The following is a 19,276-nucleotide window of genomic DNA, read 5'->3' on the forward strand; positions in this document are numbered from 1 at the left end:
GATGTAGGTTTGAATCACAGTTCTGCCATAAACAACTGAGTCATTTAAATGCATTGAATATGCAGTGACATCTTTGTAAAATGAGAATAGTTTATGGAGTTATTACTGTGAATAGTTTATGGAGTTATTACTGTGCTACGTGTAGGCACAGGAGTCACACATGCCAGCAGGAAGATAACCTTCATATATTTTCAACCTACCAGTGTGAAAAACATCCTGGACTTTTTGGCCAATTATACTAGATTTTACCTTCTATTTCTCGTAATCTTTGGGAACTACTTTCACTAGAAGAGAAAAATATTTAAATGTTATAAAGTAACAAGCACACACTTGCCCCCTGCGATATCTGCACTGCTTGCCCCACTGTTCTTTGCCCTTCTGAACAGTACACACCAAGTCCAGTTTAGTTGTCCATGCAGATTTCTGTTATTGGTCTGCGATGCTGGTGATTTGCCCTTGAATTTGCTTTTCCATTTCTAGTTAGCTTTTTGATGTGTCCCTAATTACTTCCCAATCAGATGGTAATTAGTTTGAAACAGTTCCTGGGAATATGTTGTAAAGCCCAGTGGCATGCCTTGTACATATTAGGCGGTCAGTACATACATTAATTGAAGTATCTCCCACTACCCCCAGGAATTCATAGCAAGCCAATGCCCCAAAGTACCAGTGAGTATTGCCTGACAAGGTTTTATCTCACTTAAATTACTGCTGGGAACTGTGCTGAGACCATTTCCAAATTGGAGTTAAACTTTGCAGAGCATTTGCACATTTAAATTGTTTTTCTGTGGTGAAACTGTAGTTGTAAGGGAAATGTTAATTATCCAAATATACCAAATAAAAAAACAAATGCAATGACAAAGATGACTCTTGTAAAAAATAATTTGCAACTTATAAAAGTGACTTGAACCCAATATAATGAAGTTTTATTGAAAAGAAGCAGCTGGATAAAAAAATATAAGACAAACTTGGTCTCTACCCTAAAGGCGTGTATAATGTGATAGTAAAGAGTTAGTCTGAGAAACCCACAGAGCCAATTCCACCTTGCCCTGTAGGGTTGTCACGAGTTAGAATGGGCTGAATGGCAGTGTTTGGTTTGGGCTGATTGTTGGGTGCTGTCCTATCAAGTTCAACTCCTAGGGACTCCGTGTGACAGAGTAGAACAGCCGCCCCATGGGGTCTAGGCTATCATCTTTACTGGAGTCAATCGCCGGGTCTTCCTCTCATGGAAACTCTGAGTAGGTTGGAACTGTCAATGGTACGGTAGCAAGCCTGATCATTTACGCTCTCCGGCAGCCTTCAATCAGTGTATGTAGCCATCCAATGGATTTGGGCTGATAACCTGCCCTAGAGGGCAGGGTAGATATGCCCCATGGAGGATCCAAGGCTGTATATCTGAACAGAAACAGCCAGGCTCGTGTTTCTCAAGTGGAGTGCTAACGGGTTTGGAACCAGACCCCAGCCTTTGATGTGAGGCGATGTGATATAACCACTCTGCCACATGGAATTTTACTGAGAGTAAATTCTCTCAATAGCAAAAGAACAGTGTTAGGAAAAGATTTAAGCAATTCAGTTTGGCCACAATGAACTTTGGGGAAAATATATTTGAAAACTTTGATTTGTTGTCTCTATTGATAACCCAGTATTTTAAATGAATCTAGAATAAATTGCAGCAGATTTCTCTCTAGTATCTCTCATTCAGATGAGTTGTCAAATGAGTGGGTGACTTATATGGATCTAGAGAGAAATATAAACATACACACCAGAAGTATATCGTTCCATTTTAATAAAGTAAAGGAAAACTATGGAATTTAAATGCTAACCAAATTAATTTAGAAACTAAGACTATAAATTAGAATTATAAGCAGAAAATTAAAATTACTGTAAAATTTAGAGAGAAACATGAGTTTAGAAGATATACAAGAAAATCGTTGTTCACTTAAATTTTGAGAGGCTATAAAGTCAACCACTTTTGGATAGAGAGGTTTTATTATGATCTATTGGACTTTTAAGCTAGGCAACTTGATAGAATTGCTAATAAACAGCCCTTCATTCTTCTCCAAATTGGACATTTCAGTATCTCCAAATAGTTTCCAGTCAAAAAGTAGGGATGGATTTCAGGTAACCTAGGATTTAGCCAAAGGAACCATTATGAGGTAGGACTCAATGCCTGATGTGTTGACATAAGGTAAGACTCTCATCTGAAGTCACGACGTAGACAGACACAGCAGATCTGAGGCTGGCCACCCTGTACCCATAGTCTTCCAGTCCTAGTGGCTGTCTTCACTGGGAGAAGCTCACTTTTACCCGAATCACCATTCTTTCCTTCGAGGAGCTAGTTTTCCCATTCAGGAATAACTTTCACAAACGTATAGGTACCTGGTACCTGCCTTGTTCCAGATGCACGTTCAGAGCCAACTACAGATCTTTTCCCTGTAAAGAGATGCGAACCAAGCATGCCCAAAGAGCATGTCTGCCCTCTTTCTCTGCATCTTTTCATTCCAGAAGCCTCACTGCCCTACAGAAGTGAACTGCATTTTACTTCAGGGGTTTAGTTCTGTAGGATCTTAGCCTTGCCTTGACCCTTTCAAAACAATATTATTGGCTGCTTTTATTTATTTATTAGAACCATGTGTTTTCAGTAATGGAAACCATTTAAAATGGAATGGGATTGTGTGTGTGTATGTGTGTGTACATGGATTTCAATACAATTAGTGGGATGCGTGTATCCTGAGGAGTTTTGGGTTTGGTGGGATGAGGGAGTTCTCTATCACCCCATGCCTCTCATCCCATCATGTGACAAAATGCACTGAAAGGACGACAGCTGTGTCTTACTAAACCCCAGAGGCAGAAAATGTAGGTGGATGCTTTCTTTCCCTCGGGTCATGAAAGGGGTAAGTATTGACTTTTAGCATTGGCATGAACATTGCTTTATATTTACAACAATATATGATCATTGGTTTAATAGATTGGGGAAAATTAATTCAGAGACTTCTCAGTGGTATAACAGTTACCCCAACTATCTCTTTTCCCTGCCGTCATATAAAATCCAAAGACCTTCATTGTTCTTAAAGTTTGACCAATTAGTCTTAAAGTCTTGAGATGGAGGGTCAATCTGTTGCCTCAGATTGCTCATTTGAATACAGAAAATATATATACGTAGAGCATTTTGTTATTTGTCAAGTGCTAATTCATTATAATGGAACCCTGATGGCGGTCGGATAAGCGTTGGCTTGCTAACCACAAGGTTGGTGGTTTGAAGTCACCAGCCCCACCTCAAGACAAAGATGAGGCTGTCTGCTTCTGTAAATATTTGCAACCTTGGCAACAGTCTATTGAATTGTTATGAGTCAGAATCGACTTGATAGCAGTGGGGTTTGGGTTTGGAATACATGGTAGGCAAAGGTTTTGATTGTGTGTATTTCTTCTGTTTTTCAAACACAGAACAGACATTTCCAAAAAACATTTCTTTTCATCCTTTGTTGAATAGACACGTTTTCCTTGTAGCCACAGGAATGTGGTTGAATTATATGTACTAGACAAATAACTTCTTTATCATTAGTTAGCCTAGTACAACAATCTGTCAAGAAATAGTATGGAATAGAAGACCTAATGAAGAAGCGAGCAGAAACCACGAGCATAGTTTTTAGCAGTAACTTCTTTTGTTACAACAAGAGGCAAAGGGTAGGCTGATACAGACATTTAAAACGGAGAAGAACTTCAGGTTATAAAATTTCTACTGGTTTTCAGAGAAATCTCCTGAGATGAATGAATAGAATGCACTGCAGTGTAGTTTCAACCGAATGTTCCCTTCCTTCTACTGCCTCGTGCATCTAGGACTCTTCTGTATGTCGGACAGGTCTATCTGTATTTGCAATTTCCTTTTTTAATCAATTTAATAACTGTTTTCAGCTAAACCACTTGATATACTTTCTTTAAACTCTTAGGTCGGTGATATGTTTAATAAATTTAAAGTTTCCCTTCAATGATCATATTATTCTATACATATATGAGCCTCCCTACTCCACCTTAACAGTAGCAAAAGGTGCTATGCTCTTGCTCTGGGCCAAATGCAGCTCTCTGAGCTTCCACTTACAGTGAACCTGTGAGAGCCGTCACTCGTCTCCCTTGTTTTTGTCTCCAGGTCTCACAGGTCTTCCACCCTTGCCAATGTGCAGTCTTATGTTTGTCCTTCTCTGGATCTGACATTTGCAGATTTTGCTACACAAAGGCACTTAATATTTCAACGTATCTATGAATTGCCTTACAGCCCCATTCTTAATGATGGGAAGCTGGGACACACAGAGTTTGGAAGCTTTTCCCTTAAGAGCCCTCAGCAAGTCAGCAGGAGCAGTGAAATTGACCCGCAGACCTACTGACTCCAACGTCCACCTACTGACCCGAGCGTGCTGCTCTGCCTCCTCTTTGTTCTGCGGGAGTTTTCCATCTGTGCTGGCACTGGTGTGCTGTCCAAGCTGTGGCCCCAGGATGCGTAGGTGACTGTAACCACGCTGCCATCAGAAAAGAACATCTTTTGAGATGGAGGATCATTTGTTGTCACTTTAAAGCTACAAGAGCACTATGTGCCCCAATCTATGCATTATTTAAAAACTGAAGTTCGAGTAACTCATTCTAAATAAATAATTCACATCTCCCTTTACAGAATATCCCTTAGAACACTTAGAGTTTTGTTTCACTCATTCAGTTCCATAGACAAAGTGTCACGGCGAGAGTCCACTTTCCAAATCGATCTGTATTAGTCATCAGTTTGCTCCCTTGCAAACAGTGAGTGTATCCAGGGGGGTGAGGGTGACATAGAACATAAATACTCATCAAGATTCGGTACTAGGAATAGCTGCACTATGTACATAAATGGATGTAATGGGTGGCACGTTCATGTGTATTCGTGTAGGTAAGGTGCTGGCCTGCCAACCACAGGTTGGAAGTTCTAATTCATCTCGAGGTGCCTTGGAAGAAAGGCCTGCCAAACTCCTTCTGAAAACACTTCCATTGAGAACCATGTGGAACACTTGTCGACTTGACCACGTGGGGTTGCATGAGTTGAGATTGACTGGATAGCAGCTGGTTTGATAGGCTTTCCTTGAATCACTGTATACATTGTCTATTGTTGATCTCACAACTGACCTCTTAGTTTCTTAATCATCACCGCAAAACAATTACACATGTTATCAGTTAAGGAGCTGTGGAATTTCAACAACAAAAACATAATGATGCAGTGTTTGAGGTGATCCATGTTTTCACCAAGATTTAGCCCCAAACAGTGATTCCCAAAATGGGCGATACCGACACTGCCCCGAGGGATGTGAGGCGCCTGTTGGATCGACCAGGGGCCTGCAAAGGCAGATGCCTATACTTTATCCTGGATCATGGATGGTCCTGTGAGTATGGGTACATTTTTTTCTTCCTGAAAGGGAGTGGAAGGCCAAATAAGTTTGGGAACCTATGGCTTAGAATATCCTACATTTGCAAATCTCAACATTAAGCTGCACCTTAAATTCTGTGAGGAGTCCCAGTGGGGTAGTGCTTACATGGTGGGCTGCTAACCCCAAGGTCAGGATTTTGAAACCACATGCTGCTCCAAGTGAGGCTTTCTACTCCCACATGCAGTTACAGCCTCAGGAAACCCAGGGACAGTTCTACTCTGTCCTGTAGGGGACTGGAATGACATCGACTGCAGGGTGGTGTGTTTGGTTTGGTTTGGGGTTAGACTACGTAACAAGGCAGCACCCAGCACAAAACTGTTTTGTGGTTCCTGGCAATTCTGATGGTTAGAGGAGTTCTCTGACAATAGCTGGATCTTGTTTTTCAATAAATCTAATTCCCTCCACAGCATTTATCAAGAAAAAATGTTGAGGACATGAATGAGTCAGTGGGTTGTTAATTGCTGTTCATGATCCAGAAATTTTCAACCTGCAAGGCACATTACCTTGACAATGTCAAAAGGTCTCCATGACATCGTTTCCATGGAAAATAGTATTGCTATCAAGTGTACACAGGCTTAATGTGAGCTTGGTGTCAAGGATATTTTGGAGATAACAGCTTAGAACCATTGCAAGCGACAGCTCAAGGTTTGATACCAAATACAAGCTTGAAGGTGAAAAGCGTGTTCCTTGATGACAGGCTGATGCCACCAGCCTACCAGCTACCTCCCACCTGAGGACTGTTACCTTCTTCTGCATGTGGCGCTGATGCGTATCAACTGTGCTGAATGAGAGCAACCACGGCCAGTGCTGATAGCCTGGGACAGGCTCCCGCCGTTGTTCAGAGCTAGAGCTCTCGCCTTTGCGGTTAGTCTAGACTGGCCGAAGCCCTATTTTAGCACCGCGGTACTGTGCACTAGAATGGAAAGGCATGTACCCGCCGAAACTGGTAAGGACATCATATCTGCTAGTTTTTCTAGCTTGTGGACTTATGAAAACTATTTAACGGAATATTGGAATGAATACTGGAATGAAATCCAGTTCTCTGTGAGGTTGTCATGGTAAAAGTGACGCGCCACACTGTACTGGACTTGGACAAATTCTACAGATCATATTTGGGCCCCGAATTCTCCAGGTCTCAGCACTGCCTGGGAAGCATTAGGTAGGTCGAATGCATATACAATGGCAGGCTGTTCAAACAGCCAGGCCCTCCTTGAGGAATTTGAAAGGAATTCATATTACTTCACATTTCATAGGCACCAGAAATTTTATCCGATAGCATATATTTCATGCATCATTAATGATAAGACATTATTGATTCAATATATATCTATATGCATTTATTTATTATGTGCATAAAGTGTATTCATACTTGGAAAACAGTATCATGGAGAATATGGTTCTGTTTTACAAATTTCTAAGCAACAGCTCAAAGAGAAATGTTTCCTTAGTTCACAGCAGCACATACTGTGTGCTGGAACCAGGATTGTTGTCATCCTCTTTGTTTTATAGACTGCTTTGCTGTTTTAAAAAGGGTCCAGCCTCTGAAATTCCCTTTTCCCCTGAATTATTTGACACTCTCTCCCCCAAGCTGTGTGAGCTGTGATGAATAGCCATGGGGATCCCCCAAGAGCTTCATGCTCAGAGGCCTGATTGTTGGCCTGGGTGGTGGCTAGGGCTTAGACCACCCACCACTGCCTGCTGTGCTCTCTGCGGGGAAGCTGTGGGTACCCTGCATGTCCACATGGCCTGTGACTGCCAACATCTTCAGAGCCAGGGTAAAACTGGTGTCACTCACTGCTCCTTTTGCATCCCCAGGCTCTGTTGCTCGTTACCCTTTGCAGGAAAACGAGTGGTGTTATTTAAACAGTATTGGTCTCCACAAAAAGACATAGGTAAGAGAAGGGCATTCATAGTTTGTTTTTGGTTTTTTGCCAAAACCCCACAGTCCCCAGGGATACGCCTGAGCACTATACCATGTTAAGGGTCCACCTTTCTCTAAATCACAGATACATAAAACACAAATAGACTGAGAAGCTCACATAAATAGAAGAAACCTTCTGGTATTATTACAAACGCCAATATAGTCACATAAACACAGGTAGCATTGCATTACTAAACAGCCTCCTTAAAGCCAAAATTATAGTTTAAGATCATTAACTAAATGATAATATTCATGAAATGCAACCACACATTCTGAATCTCTCATAAACCTGGTCAGGAGGATACTCAAGTTTGCAGATGCTGTTTCTCCTGGAAGGGCCGCTGGTGGTGGTGTGGGTTACGTGTTGGGCTGTGAACTGCAAAGTTGAAGGTTGGAATCCACCCACCGTGACTTGGGAGAGAAAGATGGGCGTTCACTGCCTGCTCATAAACCATAGGCGCAGTGCTACTCTGTCCTCCAGGGAGGTTGGGGTAAGAGTCAACAGATTACAGTGAGTTTGGTATTTTGGTTTGATTTCTCGAAGGGCCAGGGTCACCTGAGGCTCTGCCCCACAGCTCTTTCCCTTTCGACAGTCAGAATTTTAAAATGATCTCTCTAGAAAGACAGAAGCCTTAAGTCACCGATTTAGTAACTTTAACAGGAAAAGGCTCAAGAGTCAAGCTTTAAATCTTTTCCATAAACATAAAAATCCCTCAGTGTCCATTTCACCTTGCTAAGCCACCAATAGACTACAGAGAGGACTTTATCTTCAGATATATTATGACTTACCTTCAACCTGGACCAACCTGACCTAACACTAGGTCAGATGGGGTCATGCCGTCTGTCGCTGTAGACTTGGTGACTTCATTCCACCCCCTGGCTTTGCAGCACAGCAGCTGTGTGGAGAGGACGGGGACAGTTTACCGTGGAGTCGATTCTAACACGTGAAGCCCCCGTGTTACAAAGTAGGACAGCTTCATGGGGGCTTTCTGCTGCCATTTTGGGGAGGCAAATCGCCAGGCCTTTTCTCACGGCCCTGCGGGGTGGATTCAGACTGCCAGCTGGTCCATTGGTAGTGGAGGACACACTGGCTTAGCAGCCAGGGAGATGTATAGATAGAGCAGATAGCTTAAAAGACTCCTTTTTAGCATCCTGTTATGTTTTCTGTTTCTGCGGGGGGTGGGGGGGGAGTCCTTTTCTTGCCTGCTTTATTTTTCCTGGTAGATATTTTCTTCAACCAATAGCCATTGAAGAAAAGCAAAGTTGCAAGGATCTAAAGAAATAAGCATTGAATTGATGCTGAGTCAGCAGCAAGGTAGAACTCACAGACAGAGCTGCCCCTGTGTTTCCAAGCCCGTAACTCTTATAGGAGTAGAAAGCCCTGTCTTTCTCCCATGGAGCAGCTAGGGGTTTGTGAACTGCTCAACTTATAGACACTACACCACCAGGTCTCCCAAGTATGGCACAAAGTACTATAAGTGAATAAAAGGACCTATGCTTTATGTATCCTCCATCTTCATCCTTCTAGTGACTTTACCCGAATTCTTTATTTGTATAATGAGCTGGTTCAAAATTCATTGATGGACTTTTCAAAAGGGAAAGGGTGACATGCCCAAATGTGGACACAAGCACACGCTTATTATCGGTTCCCGTTGCTTCATATCGCCACTGCTGGCTCCTGTTGTTTCACATCACCACTTTTCTGTCAGTTTGTGGTACTGTGGTGGCTTGCATGTTGATGTAATGCTCGAAGCTCTTTCAAGTGCCAGCAGCAGCATTCACGGTGGGCAGGGTCCAATGGCGCTTCCAGACTAAGGCAAACTAGGAAAATGTAAAAAGTGGTCCACTTCTGAAACATTAGCCCCAGAAAACTTGATGAATAGCAGCAAATCACTGTCTGATTTAGTACCGGAAGATGAGGCCCTCAGGTCAGAAGCAGCACAATACAACTGGGGAAAGAGCTGCCTTCTCAGAGTAGAGTTGCCCTTAATATTTGCTTACAGCAAAGCTTCCAGGATCTTCCCGTATTGACATGGCATTTTACAAATGAGAAGAAGACAGCTGCAAACATTCATTAATAATCAGAACATAGAAAGTAAGAAATCAGAATCTAGGAAAATTGGAAGTAATCAAAAAGGGACGTGGAACTGCGTCTGTTTCCCACTGCTCAAAAATCTACTTTTCAAGTAGGTTTGATAATTCACTGCTTTGGCTACCCAGAACTCACAGATGATACAAACAGTGGGGCGTTTATTAGGTTAACAGGTTACAATTCATATAGTGATGCTTAGGATACAGTTGTTCAGTACAAATTGTGTCCTTTCTTTTCTTTTTTGTGCCTGCCGGGAGGTTTCTCCATCTAATCCAAAACCTCTTGGCCTGACCTCTTCCCTGCTTGTGTAATATTACAGAGCTCTTTAGGAATGCCACTAAATACTCAAAGGGCATCCCATTCTGCTATGAGCCTCAACCCACGGGCACTCAGCTCCCACTCTGTGGGTCAACAAGTCAGGATGCCCAATTAAGTGCCCAGAGGCACACCCACTCCACAAAACGGCCTCTTGCCCAAATGTGATACAAGGCGGCATTTTTGTCTGTTCAGGAAATTGACAGATGTTCAGAATGAGGTTTGTCATCAATCAACATTTCACCTTTCTTTAACTGTGTAAACCACCTCTACACTTTAGTTTTGTGTTTTTTCCCATAGCGCTGCCCTTGTAAGCTTTGTTCAACATCACAACAGCTTCTGTGGCATTTTTCCTGAGCAGGAAACAAAATTTTCACAGCTGCAAACTGTTCTCTTAAATTGGCCATCACACACACACAAAAAAAAAAACGAAATTTGAGTGAAACTGCTTTTATGAAAAAATTTACTGTGACCAGAGAGAACTTTCCCAGGTTATGCCACTGGGTGCACTAACTCAGAGTGAATTGTTTGATGCTGGCCTAGAGGGAAAAATGCATGCTACAAAAGCTCCCCTCTGCCCAGCACAATTCTGGGTCTTTTGGGGTACCCCTTCTTAGACTGGTATTGGCAATTTTGAACCAGATAATCCTATGAAGGATACAGAATTGGATTATAGGAAGATTATTTTGTAACCTGCAACATGGAAATGATACAACCTTGGTTGCTAGAAGTGAAGAGGACATGAACCCCTACTTTGATGAAGATCAAAAATGACTGCCTCCAATACGGATTGTACTTCTACATAAAGGAAACTAGGCTTTTCACAACTGAAGTAATAAACAGCATTATATTTAGCTGGGAAATTATTAAAGGTATCAAGGATTTTATATCGCGTAGTACCACAACTACTGTTCTTGGAAAAAGCTATCAGGAAATCAAATGATGCATTGCATTAGGCAAATCTGCAAAAGATTTAATGTGTTAAAAAGCAAAGATGCCTCTGTTAAGATCAAAGAGTGCCTGACCTGAGCCAATGCATTTTCAAACACCTCGTATGCAAGCAGACGCTGGGCAATGAGTAAGGAAACTGAGACCATGTAGACCCCGCACTTATCTCACAAACTGAAAGGGTTTAAGGGGGTACAATCCACAAGTAGAAACTTACCTACAGAAGAGACAGACAAAAAGTTGAGGCATGGGGTGGGGGTGTCTCTGATAGGTACATCAGAGCTCAGAACTTTATTAGGGGTGAGCTTATAGACTCCCTAGGTCACCTAGCCAGCATGCTCCTGCCAGGATTACATGAGGCAGTTTACAATTCTTAAGGCATACGGAGAAACATTAGCTCAATGGCCCAGGCTGTTCCAAGACAGAGGGGAGGATGGGGCTTGGGAAAATGAAGTAACTGATAAACTGCAGGGGGCTGCTTTCTGCGGCCTTGCCAGAGAGTAGGAGGCAACGTGTCCATTTCTATCAGACAGAGAAACTTACCAACAGTCCTTTCAATCATCTCCCTGGGATGAGCTGTTACCCTCATTCCCTGACTTTGGAGCATGAAATGTGTCGATCCTGCCCCATTTACCAAAGGAACAAACAACTTTTTCCCACAAAAGATCAAAGAAGATTGGTGTCTTCGAATTGTTTCTGTTTCTGAATATTATTAAATATGCCATGGACTGCCAGAAGAACAAACCAATCTGTTTTAGAAGAAATACAACTAGTAGTCTTCCAGTAGCAAGAATGATTAGTCTTTATCTCACTACATGGGTCATATTGTCAGAAGGGGCTAGTCCCTAGGGAAGGACATCTGCTAAAGTGCAGGGTCAGTGGACCAATAGGAAGTCCCTCAAAAAGATGAACTGACATGGCGTCTTGAAGAGTGGTCTCCAACATGACAATTGTGCAGATGGCGCAGAAAGGGCAGTGTTCCTCTCTGTTAGAGGTACGTGTGGTATGAGCTATACTTGGCCTGGTGGTCCTTAACAACAACACATTGTTCCACAGAAAGATCTGGTAAAGAGGGCATCATTAAATTTCATGTAGGAGATGTGTCATGAACTTAAAGAAGATGTCATAGAGTTCTTGAATGGTGCATGGAGAATCCAAAAAACTAGTGTCATAGTCAATTCCAGCTCACAGTAACCCTATGATGCACATAGATGTCTAATATACAAGGTACACTCTCTGCCCCATTTCCTCCCTCCATCTCTCCCCAAACCTTTTGCTTTTGAGTTGATGTGCACAGAGTAAGACTGTTCCGTGGGATTTTCTTGGCTGTGATCTGTATGGAATTTTCCAGGCCTTTCTTACCCCATGTTTCTGAGTGGGTCCGAATTATAAACCTTTAGCAGTCAAGCACAGGCTGTTTTGCCACGTTGGAATGTTGTGCTAGGGTTAAGCCAAACCAGCCCACCACCATTGAGCAGATTAAAACCCTATAGGGCAGAAAAGGCATATTCATTCGGGTTTCTGAAGCTATAATGTTTATGGAAGGAGAGTGCCATTTTAAGGGGGTGGACAAACATTTCACCAACTGAATAAGAAGACTGGGGCATGGACTAGGATTAGGCACAAAATATTTTAGGTAGAACATGTATGTATGTGTGTATAGAGATGAATAATGTTTCTATTACATAGATATAATCAATTATTTAAAATTGTTGAGCAGTCATTACATGGACCTTAATGAAAATTTGCCTGTGAAGAATCCTATAAAAGGTATTGAATTAAACAGTTTAAACAATAAATTTCAAGAAAGCCATTGGTGGTGGTGGTGGTTAGCCGTTCACATGGAGTTGATTCCGATTCTTAATTGACCTTCCTGTGTGCATAGTAGAACTGTTCCATAGGGTTTTTCTAGACCAGAGCCCAGCAGACTTTGGTTAGCGAACCATTCAGTTTTAGCAGTACATACCGGTGGCTCTGGAATAAAATCGAAAAATTTCTAAGGATATTATTATTCAGATGCTGGTGATTTCATTGATTGGTAAAAATGTATTGGTGGATCTCGAATAACTTTTAAATTGTTGGAAGGGATAGAATTGGCTCTTCTGTCTCAAAAGTGTGCCGCTGAGCTGGGGGCTAGGCTGTTGCCCTTCTGAAGCTGCTCACCGGGTGCACCTGCGTGCATTCAAACTGCCACGCTTTGGACAAGTGGCCAACAACTGGACTGTCTGTGGCACCCAGGACACTTTATTCCAAAGATTCATTAACTGGCTTAAATTTAGGACTGCCTTATTATGATCCCCATATCTAAAACCCAGAGACCTGAAATCCTTCACGAGTACCCTGGACACCTACTTTGTGCCTACTTTATGAGCGTAATCCTTTTTTATAGAACACAGTAACCATGGCAGATTAGTAAATTTCCCTTTATGTGGGTGACTAATGATAACCAAAAAAAAAAAAAAGAAAACTTTTTTTAGAACAGAATGCTTTAGGCAAGATAGATGACAGAGAGAGAGAAGATAGGAGCTAGAAGCCATTTTAGGAATGGGAATAATTATAGTGACTGTATGCATAAAAATGTCAATATATGTATGCATATTAGTGAATATATGTATAATCCAAAATGATAGGTGTGAAACTTTTACTCCCTAAAAAGAAATTTTTATTGGAGAATACAGATTCTCAAGTATGTGTAGCGTCCCTCCCAGAAGAAAATGTATTTCATGCAGCACATCAGTATCATCTTAATGCTCTGCCCAAAAGAAATCATGAGTCTAGAGAACATAGGTGCCTCTGAAGAATTTTATCCGTCAGGCCATCATTCCTCTGTGACAGTCAGACTATGCCAAAAGAACACAGTGAGACGAACTTCTGCTTGGGCATCTACGGGTAGAGGAATTAAAAGATAAAACATCCTGGGTTCACTATGTAACTTTTTTAAAATTGTGATTTTCTTTTATTTGATTTTCTCTCATCTCTCATCCTTGTATCTTCTCTGCACCACTGCCCCATCTCTTGAAGATGGGACTGGTTAGTCAATTAGGTTTTTAAAAAATGATGAAAGTTGTTAACAGAAGGGTGACAAAAGGGGAAAAAATCATGTCACTTCCGCTATGTGAGCTCTCTTCTGCCAAATATTATAATGAATTAGTAGTGGTTGAAAATGCTAGATAAAAGAAGAAAAGAGAAAAAAATGATAAGGGCAAAGACTGTAAAAGAAGAAAAGAGAAAAAAATGATAAGGGCAAAGACTGTACAGATGTGCTTTATACAGTTGATGTATGTATATGTATGAACTGTGAAAAGAATTGTATCAGCCCCAATAAATTGTTAAAAAAAAATGCTAGATATATGTTAACAAGCTTGCCATTAGGAATCTAACGATCAGGGGAGAGAAAGGAGCACGTGGATCTTGTGAGATCCATGTTGGTGAGCTCATCAACGTGGCTCTCACAAGATCCACATTAGCAAATATTTTGATAATTTCTCTTAAATTCTTCTAGCATTTGGATTGTCATTCAGGGCCTGATCTTCAGTTTCCCCAATGCAAGAATCATTTCTTTTAGCAGGATCAATGCAAGGCTGTTCCCTATGAGGGAGGTTTAAAGAGGCCCCAGATGATCACATTTTCCAAATTGCTGTACTCCTCATTCATCTCTGATAGCAACTATTACTACTCGCCTCGGTTTTCTACTCCATGTCTTAAGGTCCTGTACAGTAATTTACTGTAACATCTCCCAGAGCTCCCTGGTCCTCCAGAGAATGGCTCACACAGTTTCGGAGGCTGACAAATCAGGTCAGGCAAGAGTGCCGACTCAGCCCAAGAACCCTGTGATCATACTAATTTGCAGAGGTCACACCCCCAGAGAAACTAAGATTGGTGACTGGCACACCGTCCAGTAAAGTGGGTGCTCAAGATATATCCCACTTTAATCCTGCCTCATTAACAAGACCAGCAGCACACTGCATAACCAGGGACTTACAGCCTAGGATTTGCAACACATCACACCAGGGAGCACTGTGGCTAGCAGGGCCATATTAAGTAATTCATTTCACTGTGCCTACTGATGGGAACTATTGAGAGGATGTTGAGAAAAGTGGTCAAATCCTTTGGAAATTCTGGTTTTATGTCTTAGCAAAATTTAAAGTTTGAGATATGAAAGGTACCTTTATTTTACAGATTTAGTGAGGAGCCGGCAATTCAGCACATGGTTTGGTCAAGAGAAGTGGATTAAGATATAGGCTCTGTTTTGAGATTCTACTAGATTTAGGGATTACAGTTGTAGTAGAAGCAAAAGTAGGGGCCAGGGCCCCTTCCTACCTACCAAGTACGAGCAATTTCCTGATGTTTGGTTTACCATTTCTACATATGCATGCCTTTCAAGATAAGATTTCACAAGTGTGTATATATATATATATACCCATATACATATATATATATACATACACACACACACATACCAGGTAATCACATAACTCTTAAGGCTAACTCTGAAATAGGAGAAAAGCTCACAGTCCAGCTTCTAGCTATATCAGATAAGTATCATTTCTGTTATACCAGGATTTCTATTCTTCACAGTAGCATGTGCAGTAGGAAACCATATGTTCTGTGCCGTCTGGTCTGCTCAGACTTATGGTTAATAGCCATAAGAAAAACAAGGGCCATATTGTCACAGTCTCTCCCAGAACTTCGATATAATTGTTAAATGACATGCGGTCATGTGTCATTGCCGGTGGCGTAGAATCGCTCCCTGATGACTGGGTTTTTTCCTTGCTCACTGTTTCTCAGACACAGTCTGGGAGATCTGAGAAGATCTGTCTCTCCGGGGTGGTCTGGCATGATTCTTGAAGTGCAACCACTGGTATCATTTATACTGAACCGGAGATAAATGTCTTTCAAGTACTTCAGAGCAGGGCACGTTGTTAGGGCTCTGGTAGAGTTTTGTAATCCCTGTGACAGTCAGAGGCAGGTGGCATAGACTGGGGGATGTGGGAAGTGGAAAGCGAAACATTAACTGAGAATTTCGTGACTGCAGATCTTGGGGACTGTTTGGGTTTAGGTTTCTTTTCATGTGTTTTTTGACATATACTTATTGCACGAAAACATGAAAATTCATGTATAACTTATTAATGGAAGATCATTTCAGAAGTATTTTTTTCATGGGTAGTTGATGTAGTTGACAAAAGGATACATAGTGGCATATGTGCATTTTTAAGTGCATGTTCCTTTTCTTAAAACCTAAAGAAAAATTTTTTAAATAACCTATTAATAGCCTCAAATTACTGAGAATACTATAATTGCGTTAATGATGAGACCTTTGTTTCAGGACATTATTAACATACTCCAGGTCTGGGGAAGAGCACATAAATTATCAGTTATGCCCACATAATTAACAAGCTAAGTAACTGATACCTAGAAACCGCGTGTCTTCTGAATTATTAATAACATAACCAATCTAGCAGCCTGGGCTCCTGCTCTCCAGTTCACCACGCTCTCTGTGTCTCTTGGTTTGAGAGGAGACACATGGAAAGAGAACAAATCTATGTCTAGTACATTGCATAATGTATGCTGGTAGGGAAAGCATGTAATGAAGTACTAGGGAAATCAGGAATCAGGGACTTGAGATGCAGCCCCAAACTGATGCTTGCTAGTCCCTACCTGTAACCTTGGAGAAATAACGTATAATCTGTCTCTTTGCACATTTCCAAAATGCAAATTGTCAGAGCCCTTTGAGGGCTATTGTAGAGATTTGAGATTTTATTTACAAAGGGCTCAGCATATGCTTGGCACATAGCAGGGACTCGGTAAAGGCAGCTACTGTGACAATGTATTTTATGTTGTTAATAAAGAAAAATAAATCTGAAATTAGCTATATTCTATTTTAGCTACCACTCAAACAAATGCACTGGCCAATGTGGATTGAATAAATAATACCTTTTACTTCCCAGCTACAAGGCATAACTTCTGTTTTTACCTCTCAGACAGCTCTTACCTTCGCTGGTGAATTTGCATACTATATTACTTAAGTATGTATTTGGCAAAAACTAAAACCTCTTTCATTATGAACACCATGTTCAAAAGTTAAATTAGTATACCAGCTAAGTCCAGGACTCATACATTTATAATATATGAGAGACAGCAGAGAGTGGTGGAAGAGAATGGATTGGTATCAGGAAAACCTGAATTTAAATATAAGTGAGATCTGCCAGTTACTGGAGCAACTTGCTTCAGTTCTCAGCCCCAAGTCCTTTGTCAGGAGTGTGTGCAGCACACCTGCGTCTCATATTGGTCATCAGGATTACATGTCATCGTATCTAAGCGCCGTCTAGGCCCAGCCTTTCCTTTCTCCCAGAGCACTGTACACCATTATACTTATTTTCTTTCCTTCTGCTGCTTAGAGGAAATAGAACTCTTAACAATACAATGTAGCCTCTTAAGAAATGATTTTGAAGCTTTGCTGCTGCACTTCTAGTATGAAGTATACCATGCTCAAAACTCGCCCTTTTACCCAAAGTGAACTTAGGTGTCCAGGCAGCCTGTTAGCAGAGACGGAAGCCAATTCACCCTGCCCATTCTGAAGTTCAGAATTATCAGCATGGTAATCTGGCATGATTTTCACATTTTGCTGGTAAAATGCCTTATAAATGTATCCTAAGGCCAAATGAATGTAGTATAGATGATGGAATCATCTTAAGAGGTCCAGGCTTAAAGCAATATGCAGGATTCAGTGATCCACAAGAGGAAACGACCCTTGCCATGCCATTTGCAGTGACACTATCTCAGGACATCATCCTGCATTGCTTCCCCAAAGCGCCTGTGATTTAGTCTTTCCTGGAATCATGTTAGTCAGCCAGAAATGTGATTCAAATCAAAGGCTGTCGTTAGTGCTCTCAAGTATGCTTTTGGTTAAGGAAAACATCAACATATTGTTAGGCTGCAACGAGATACGTGTATTATCCAAGTCACAGGAAAGGATACCCTGCCAGTACTCCACACTGACCACATCCGCCCAGAAGATTGTGTAAGTTCGTCACCACATTTTAACAGAGCCAGTGGTAGTCTGGATGCATCCAGAAGGAGCAGGAGCAGGATGAGAGAAAGGCTGTAGAAGACATCTCATGTATCAAAGGAATTACGGCAGTTGATTTGGCCCGGGGTGTGGTGGGGGGTGGGGTGGGTAGTGAAGGAGACTATTGTGTCAGTAACTTCTAGGTAAGACGCTATGAGAGATACAAAGGCTTACCGGGTTTATTGCATGGTATATAACCTAACCAGTTGCTGCCAATTTGGTTTGAATTCATGGCAACTTCATGTATATATCAGAAAAGAACTGTGCTGTTTCGAATTTCTGTGGCTGATTTTTGGGGGGGTGGGAGGCAGGAGAAATAGATCACCAAGCCATTCTTCTGAGTCACCTCTGTGTGGATTGGAACTCCAGCCTTTTGAGCCAACCACAATAACTATGTGTGCCCTTTGGAGCCTCCGCTTGTCCTTAGGGATTCTTACAGTCAATCTAATAGGAGAAGTCAGGCATTCACTCACACGCGGGTGTGCACCACAGCTCTGATTAAAGCGGAATGACAAGTGCGATGCGGAGGTATAAATCCAGGGGACTGAGACGGAGAGCTGCTGCCTCCTGCTGAATAATTAGGTGTCACCGCGCACCTGAGCTGAGCATCAAAAGGACGGAAGGATTTGAACTTTCAGAGGTTTCTGCAAGAACCCGCTAGATGGAAATGCAAACGCAGAGTTTTGAAAATAATTATATGTTAAACACATGATGAAATAAATCCGAGGGTAATCTAAAAGCTCAAACCCAGGAAACACTAATTAATAATTTGGCTTTAAAGGGTGTTCTCTATCAGTGATCACATACTACAACCTATCCTTACATCGAGTCAACAAAAGGAATTGAATAGAGTTTGTTATCTACAACAGGACTTCAAAGAGGTTGTGGAAAGTAAAATAGAAAGACAATGCATGTGTATGCTTGTGTGTTTACACCCTAAACATAGAAAAACCAATTAACATCTAGGATCTGCTTATTGATCTCAACTTCTACATTACTAATCAGGACATGGTAGGATAAGGAAAGTGAAATCGTGCTAAAATTCAGGGAGGTTATGTCTTCAAATATTTTTAAAGCTGTCATTTAGCAAAACCGTGTTCTTGTTCTGCATTTTCCAGAAAGTTTAACTAGGACCGATGAGTGGAAATGACTTCATAAAGGCAGGTTTAAACTCAACATGGCGATTTCTTGCAAGTTAACATCATTTATAAAGCAAATGAGCCCACTGACGCAGTGGAAGCCTTTCCTTCAGCGGAAGTGTGCTAGAGGCTTGTTAGCACTGCGTCAAGATGCCTGTAGACTATGTTTCAGAATCTAATGAGAAAGGAGACTAGCGAACCGCTGAGGCTCTTGCCAACCGTAGCATTCCGAGTGTGCGTATCCCACAAAGCAGAAGGAAGCATGCCGATCGATCCTCTTTCCTGAGTTGTGAGCAATACATCACTTTCAGAAGTCAAGGGGGGGAAATAAGATGCATACATACATGGAAT

General features: G+C 41.6%; 1 protein-coding gene across 1 annotated transcript in view; it reads left to right on the plus strand.

Annotated features, from left to right (window-relative positions):
- Positions 1-19,276, plus strand: part of PPP3CA (protein phosphatase 3 catalytic subunit alpha) — a 348,928-nt gene that overhangs the window by 291,478 nt on the left and 38,174 nt on the right. The gene's annotated exons all lie outside the window — the stretch shown is intronic.

This window comes from Tenrec ecaudatus, chromosome 3 (genome assembly GCF_050624435.1).
Source record: "Tenrec ecaudatus isolate mTenEca1 chromosome 3, mTenEca1.hap1, whole genome shotgun sequence".
NCBI classification, from domain to species: Eukaryota; Metazoa; Chordata; class Mammalia; order Afrosoricida; family Tenrecidae; genus Tenrec; species Tenrec ecaudatus.